Source organism: Quercus robur, chromosome 8, assembly GCF_932294415.1.
Source record: "Quercus robur chromosome 8, dhQueRobu3.1, whole genome shotgun sequence".
In the NCBI taxonomy this organism is placed as follows: domain Eukaryota; kingdom Viridiplantae; phylum Streptophyta; class Magnoliopsida; order Fagales; family Fagaceae; genus Quercus; species Quercus robur.
In genome coordinates this window covers 51,312,732-51,320,718 of record NC_065541.1, presented here as the reverse complement: position 1 = coordinate 51,320,718, position 7,987 = coordinate 51,312,732, and positions in this window count along the sequence as shown.

The following is a 7,987-nucleotide window of genomic DNA, read 5'->3' as shown; positions in this document are numbered from 1 at the left end:
CAAAAAGATCTCCTCAACTGAAATTGCCAAGGAAGTATAGACTATTCTTTAGACTAACTACAAGGGCACAAAAGCAATTAGAAACTCCAAACTTCAGAGGCTCACTACCAATTTTGAGGAAATCATGGTGGATGATGATGAGTCATTTGATGAATTCTATGCCAAGCTCAAGGGCATAGTGAATTCAGCATTCAATCTTGGAGATAAGATTCTAGAGCCCAAGATTGTTAGAAAGATTCTCAAATCTCTTCTAGAGAGATTTCATGCTAAGATCACTGTCATTGAAGAATCAAAGGATATTGATACTATTCCTTTGATAGAGCTGATTGGGAATCTGCAAACCTATGAATTAGGTTTAGTAAGGGTTGGCAAAGTGAGCAAGAGCAAAATCATTGCATTGAAGGCCAAAAGTGATGAAAAAGATGAATCATCTGAAGATGAGGATGCTAAGTTAAAATCATGCATCACTAGACAATTTAAGAAGTTCATCAAGAATGCGAATGCCAAGGGCAGTGACAAGGATCGCAAACAATCTGTATTCTCTCAATTCAAGTCCCAAGACAAAACTAAGAGAGAAGCCAAAGATGGTGGCCAAAACAGTAATGTTCCTTCTGGGCTTAAATGCTATGGATGTCAAGGGTATAGACACATGAAACAAGAATGTCCTACTTTTCTCAAATCCATTGGAAAGAGCAAAGCCCTAGCTGCCACCTTGAGTGATATGGAACCAGAAGCTGAGTCTGATGATAGTAATCAAGAAGGGATAATAAGTGCATTCACTGCTACTATTGATTCCCTTGAGGAAGCAGTTGAGTCTGTTGATGAAGAAGAAGAGTTGATGGAACCCAAATTTGAGAAGATAGATGAACTAGATGACATCCATACAGCCTACTCAAAGTTGTACAAAGTTTCCAAGAAACATGAAAAACTTTATAGACTTGCTACAAAGAAGCTCAATGAGGTGGAATTAGAATGAGAAGAACTCTTCACCAAGGTTGATGAAGCTAATCAGACCATTAGAGTGTTGTGGTTTGAGAACAATTTTCTAGCTGAAAGGACCAAGAAATTGGATGCAGAATTGTTCCAAGTCAAAGCTCAATTGGAAAGGGCTTCAAGTGCCAAGCAGAATGAAATGCTTAACTTCCAAAAAGTAGCTTCTGACAAAACCGGTTGGGGTATGATCATTCTATCTCTTCTCATAATACTTCTACTCGTGCTCATAATAAAGTCATTTTTATCCCTCCTACTAATAATGATAACTCTGAGGATAATGAACCTAAAAATGATAAGAGAAAATCTATTCTAGGAGCACCACACCCCCCCTCCCCCCCCAAGATTGTTAAGAAAGAAACCAAGCAAAGTAGCCATCGCTCTACCAACAAAATGTCTCAACCAAAGAAGCCATACTTCTGTCATCATTGTGGAGCATTCGGGCACACATGTCCAAATTGCTATAAGTGGCTAGCCACTCAACAGAGCAATAGTGTGTTCATCTTTTGGTAGCCAAAATCAACTCCAAATCTCTTTGGCTCCTCTTGGAGAACTTCTTAAGCTTGTCATGCTTCTTTCGAACTTCAATGGATTCAATTCTCCTTCTTATCCACCCGAACAAAGGTTCATGCAAAAGAAAGGTTCCTCGTCCAGGTCTCCCATCTGGAAGGAAAATGACTCCAAGTGATTCTATCACTTTTCTCCCCTGTTGCTTGTGTGTTTGTTGTTTTATATTTTATATTTTGAGTTAGTCTAGTTTTTTATGCTTTCTTTTTATATGCTTGCTTTTTTTTTTTTTTTTTAATTAAAAAAAAAACATTGTGTGTTTGTGTACATTGGTATTTGTGTACCTAAGATTGCCTTTGAAATAAAGTTTCTTAACTTTGTATCACTTGTAACTTAGATAAGCATCTCAATGCACAACTAAATAATGTGAGCATTGTGGCTCATTTTTGTGATGGGTATGGTTGGTTGATCTTTTATCATTCATATTCATATCACTCTTTTTGATGGGAAGGATTTAAAAATTCTAAGAGAAAGACATAAATAAACATCTCACCACTAAAATTTATCAATCATAAATTTGTGTGCAATTTATAAAAGCCGTGCTTGGTAAGGTATAGCATTTGCACAGCAAAATCAAGACGTTTAACTTACGTAATTGGGTATTTTCTTTTCTCTCTCCTATATGCCCATGCATGATATGCTTAAAAGAAAAATATGCAAAGAACATGAAAAGCAAAAAGATTCAAAATGCTTTTAATATGGTTGCAAGCGTGTTTCTAGGAGATGTGAGAGTTATATGATGTACCTCGAAGGTGGTGGTCCCTATCAAACAGTTATGATTGTGTGTGGGTGTAATTGATCTTCTCATATCATTACTCTTCAAAATATGAATCACTTATACTTTCTTGCAAAATTTTCACACATAACACATGTAATCTTTGCTACTCTTGATATCTTTGTAGGTACAATGTTGTATGGAGTATGGCATTGGCCCGAATATTCTCAAGAACCAAAACTGGGTCCAAACCCCATAGTAGGTCCATATCGTTTTTGAGTGTGTGATAGACAAGCCCATGTCTGGCCATTTATGATTTGTTCAGGAGTGCGTATGCCCAGAACAACATACCTCCCCAGTGGCTTGGTATTTCCTTAGGGAGTATCGCTATTGAGCAATCTTTTGGAGATGGAAATTAGTTCCAATGCCATTACCACCGTTTCCAATGAGATATATTCCATCTCAGGAATGATCACATTGGACCCCACCCACACTGAGAGAAGAAAGAGAGAATTTGTTAAGGTTTAAGGGTGCCGTTAGGTCATTTGGTCAGGAACTACCCTCAGTAGGAAATACTAAGCCCACTAATGCAAGTAAATTGTGAGTCCAATTCTAATCCCGGCCCATCAAGTAGCCATTGGGCTCGCACAAATGTGATTTGGCCATCACAAGGAATACATGTAGTAATATATGCTTACTAAATTGTCTAAACTTGTTTTTGAAAATAAAATTGGTTAGACTTGTTTGGAGTGTTTTGATCTAGGAATGCTATGAATCTAGAGTTGATGGCGTGTTTAAGTGCTTAGCATGTTGCTTGGATGTTTGTTATAGTGTTTATCTTGTTGCATACATCTTGTGTTGTTTTTCCTCCTTGAAAAACCTTGGGTTTGGCCTCTTGATAGCTACTCAATACCTTCTTGACAGCATCTTGACAACAGCTTGACACATGCCTCTTCTATCGAGATTTCCGAGTTTGTTCTCAACACCTTTCGACAGATAACTCGATCTATCAAGCTAATTTCCTTCTGTCAGCTCTATAGCTTCTCGACAACTTTTCAATCTATCAAGACCTTTTTGCCGTCAACACCTCCTCGATACCTCTCAATCTATCGAGAATTAATTCTCGATACCTCTTTGATCTATCGAGCTATGTTTTTTTATTATTATTATATATAATTGAGGTTCAACTCGGTTTTGCTCACTCTCAAACATCTCGATACCTCTCTCTTCTCTCTCCACCTAAACACTCATTTTTCACCAATATCTCTCTTCCCTTCAAAATTTCGGCCTTACCCAAGCTTCAATTTCTTGGTAAGTGTTCTTAATCCTCTCTTTTTCACATTCTTCATGCATTTCATGCGTTTAGACCTAAGTTTTCTAGTTTTGGGAAAAAATTGGGGATTTTGTGTTTTTGCTAAAATTTTTGGGATGGGTCTTGTTTAATTGTTAGCACATGTTCATGCATTGCATTATATGAGCATTACAAAATTGTTTCATGCATTCTAGGATTGTGTAACTAATTATATCTTGTGAATACTATTAGATTGGATTGGGTTTTTGCCCATAATGCAATGTACTTTTGCACGTCATATGCTCATGCATTACCATGCATAGTTCTTTCTTTCCTTCTTTCCAGAATGTTCTGCTATGTTCATGTTTTCTTTTTCTTCCCTCTTCTCATTTAGTTTTTTGTCTATAGCACCTAAAAAGTCAGTCCTTTCTTGGAACCCGATCTCACATCGTCGTTCTGCTTTTTCGTCTTCTTATATTCCTCCCTCTCCTCTCTTCTATGTCATGGGTGTCATTAGCAAAAAGTCTATCTGGAGGAGCGCAGCGCAACTAGCTGTGAAGCGACCTTATGCGAAGACGACGGATGTAGCCCCACCCCTCAACCCTCTTATTTATCTACCCTTTTTTCCTCCTCTAGGGCTAATGTCTCTCTCGCTAACATCATGGATCAGCTTTAGCACATGAGTGCTGATTTTGGTAGTTGTCTTAACCATCTGTTTGATGAAATGTGTCAGATGAACACCAGAATTGGTCGCATCGCTCGCCTCTAGTCTCGCCTTGGTGGTTTCGCGCCCTCACCTTTATCTGAGCCTGCTGAAGAGTCCTCTTGTGGTGGAGATGATGATGATGATGTTGATGGTTCTAGTTCTTCTAATGATGATGAGATAACGACCTCTCAGTGATGCACTCTTTGTCACTCGTGACAAAAGGGGAAGTAGTGTTGTATATGAGAATAATCATTATGTTAGGAGGAGAGCTAGCATAGGATATAATGGATAGGGGGAGAGTGCTTTGAGGGATGTAGTGAGGTTTTGATGTATCTTTTCTCACTTCATGTATCGTGGTCTTGTGACCATTTTTATATACATTGTATTCTTCTTTCTATATATATGATGATGTATGTTTTTCTCCTTAACTCACATGTGTTGTTTCTTTTCCCTCTTTATACACATGTTTCTTCTTTTATACAACTTGTCTATGTTTCACACTTGATGCCTTGATGAATCTTGTTTAAGTGTTTTAGTTAAGATAGGTTGCAAGTCTACCATGCCATGATCTTTCTTCTTGCAAAGATTTCAAGTGTTCGTAGTAGGGTTAGACTTATGCACTTTTGTAAGTTATAGGATAGTTGTGTTAGACTTCTCTCATAATTTTTGTTTGTGGTTTTGTCACGAATTACTAAAGGGGGAGATTGTTAGGGTTATATTTTTTGTAATTGACTAATCATTTGACAAAATCACTTTACTTGTAATTGGGTAGATTTAAGATGAGTTTAGTACTTCAAGAAACATTTTGTTCAAGTCAAATATTAAAGACATGAAGATTGATCTAAGAAACAAGTGAAGAAAAATTGCTCATTAATTCTCGACAGATAGTTGCTATTGAGACTTAATTCGAAGCTTGACATAAGCTCGATCTATCGAGAATTACAATTTTAGAATTTCCAGATTTGAAATTTGTCCTAAGCTTATGTGCATGTGTAGGGTTTCTTTTCATACTACCCTAGACATATATAAGGTTTATTTTAAAAGCTTTCATATACAGATATAGTGACCAAGTGCTTAATTTCTCTGTAAGAAGCTACTACATTTGTATGTCATTGGGTTTTGTAACTAAGTGCTTCTTGATCTTTATTGTTGATGAAATGAAGAATTTTGCAGCCAACAACAACCATTCAAGTTGCTAGAGTGAGTCACGTACTGGGATCAATGCAAAGGAGTTAGTCACAAATTAGAGGTTTGTGCATCAAGAGAAAGAAGGCTACTACAAGATCAAATTCAATTGGGTATTGGAGCGAAGGTTCAACTGTAGGTTGGTATTTCAGGATAGGTTAGGGCAGTTGGTAAGATTTCTTATACTTGTAATCGTTTAATTATTTATTAGTGGACTCTTGGGAGTGGTGACGTTAAAATCACCCAATGAGATTTTTGCCTTACAAGGTTTTCTCTATTTGTCAACAAATTACCATGTCAAATTTATTTTTCGTTGCATTTAGTATTTTTGGTGATTTGTTGGTGCCTCCACGATTTGCATGCAATTGAACCTAATTAATTAACTTGGGTAATTGAATTAATTAACCGGGGTCAAGTTATCTTAACCCAACAATTTTTACAAACTGTTAAGATAACAAATTCTTATTAGTTCACATTTGGACCCACCAACTACATTTTTTTTTGCTTACTAATAACACCATCACATCTTTGTAAAAAAGTTTGTCGCTCTAGCATTTTTCTCATTTTAAAGACCATAAAAAAATTTTATCGATCTAAAATCTAAAACAAAATACACAAGCCCCAAAAAAATTAGTCCAATAACAAAAATTACCAATAGTAAAACTAAAACAGATTAAGTATAATCAAACAATTTTGCCCAAAACAAACAACTCGGCCTTTTAAAAAAATTGTAAACAATATAATTTTTTTTTCCTTACCCAACAGTGCACACATCAAAGACAAAAAAGAAAAAGAAAAAAAAAAGACCCTCAATAGCTAAGCAGCAACAAAGTCGAATGCTGAAGTTACTGCACACAACCAGCAGTAAAGCTGCCCTCCCTAACTATAAGTTTTGGCTCCATCCCTGCTTAGATGAACTATAGGTCGTTTTTGTTATCATTTGTATTTTATAAATGGGACATGTGCTAATCACGTGCTCCTATAATGTATGTGCATGTCTAATTGTGATAGGTTTGAAGATATTTTAAGTAAGTGAAGTTTGTTAGCATCTTTGTTAGGCATGGAAAACAAGCCAAAATTTGCTGACCTAACTTGAAAATATCCAATTTGACCTTGAATTTTTTTTTTTTCTTTGAAGCAAAAATGGTCAACTCATGACTTGACCCATTTTTTGCGGGTCAATTCGACTCAACTTGTTTTAAGAACATTTTTTTTTTGTAAAAATAAATAAATAAATAAAATTAAGACATCATTGGTTTAATTGTATTTTGTGAGCTTTACAGTGCACAAATCGAATTCAATGGACAATATATAATGGAAATTATTATTATTATTATTAATTTAGAAAAAATCAAAATTTTAATATTTTTTGGATAATGACATTTCAAATATATATATATATATATATATATATATATTTATATAACATCATTTAGATACAATGGCTTTAAGGAAACATTTGAGAATTTTACATAATTGCATGCAAATGAATTGAAAGATGATTGGTTGAGGCATTCAGTAATGAGTAAAAAATTTTAAATATCAAATAACACAAAGTAGAGCTAAAAACGTATATTTAAAATTATAGACATGTATGAAAAACTTTCATAAGCGTGAAAAAAGTGAAGTCAAAGTATATCAATGAAATTAGCATAAATGATGGATGCTTAGGCCTATTTTTTTAACAATTTATATCCAAGTTAAATAAACGACTTTTCAAAATAAAATATGATATTTCCTAGGGTATGTGTTGCTTAACAATGATATGATATTCATAAAAGAGATCATGTATAAATAAGTATGTAATCAAACTTTAATGTATATTCTCAAATTAAAATAGAGTGCCAATCGCAATTAATATTAGATTACAAAATTAGTTTTCAAGCTAGATTGTAAATTTCTTATATGTTTTTATTCTTTGTTAAATTAGTTATCCAATAAGGTATTTGTAATTTTGTTTTTTATGTTTTGGGATGTTGATATTGTGTATAAATGAAATTTGTGTGTCTGTTTTAATTATCTTTCGTGGTACTTTGTTTTGGTTCGTAATGTTGAAATTTGTATAATTTTAAAATTATTGAACAATTTGTTTTGCTGAGCTCATTCTTGATGTGAGTGAGGAATTCAAAATAATACATTTTACATCAAGTAATTTGCTGCATGACTTTTCAAATGACAGATACATTTTCTTTTCTTTAAAAAAAAGAAAATTCATGAAAAAAATTCTGCTTAAAATGACCCATTTTCAACCTGCAACTTGAATGACCCGACTCGACCTAACCTGCCAGTTTGCCACGTCTAGTTTTTGTGATGTTGTGAAATAAGAAACATCAAACTTGACAAAAACAAGCAAGCTAGTTTTTTAAGAGTTGTAATATTTTCAAACCTAATCTTTCAGACCCAAACTCCACATTATCACAAAACTTGACGAGTTCATCCCATCAATATTTTAATTACTGTTCAAGGTATTATGAATTAGTTCTATCCAGATCAAACTTCACGTTGAACATTATTACTCATTAGGCCAACATGT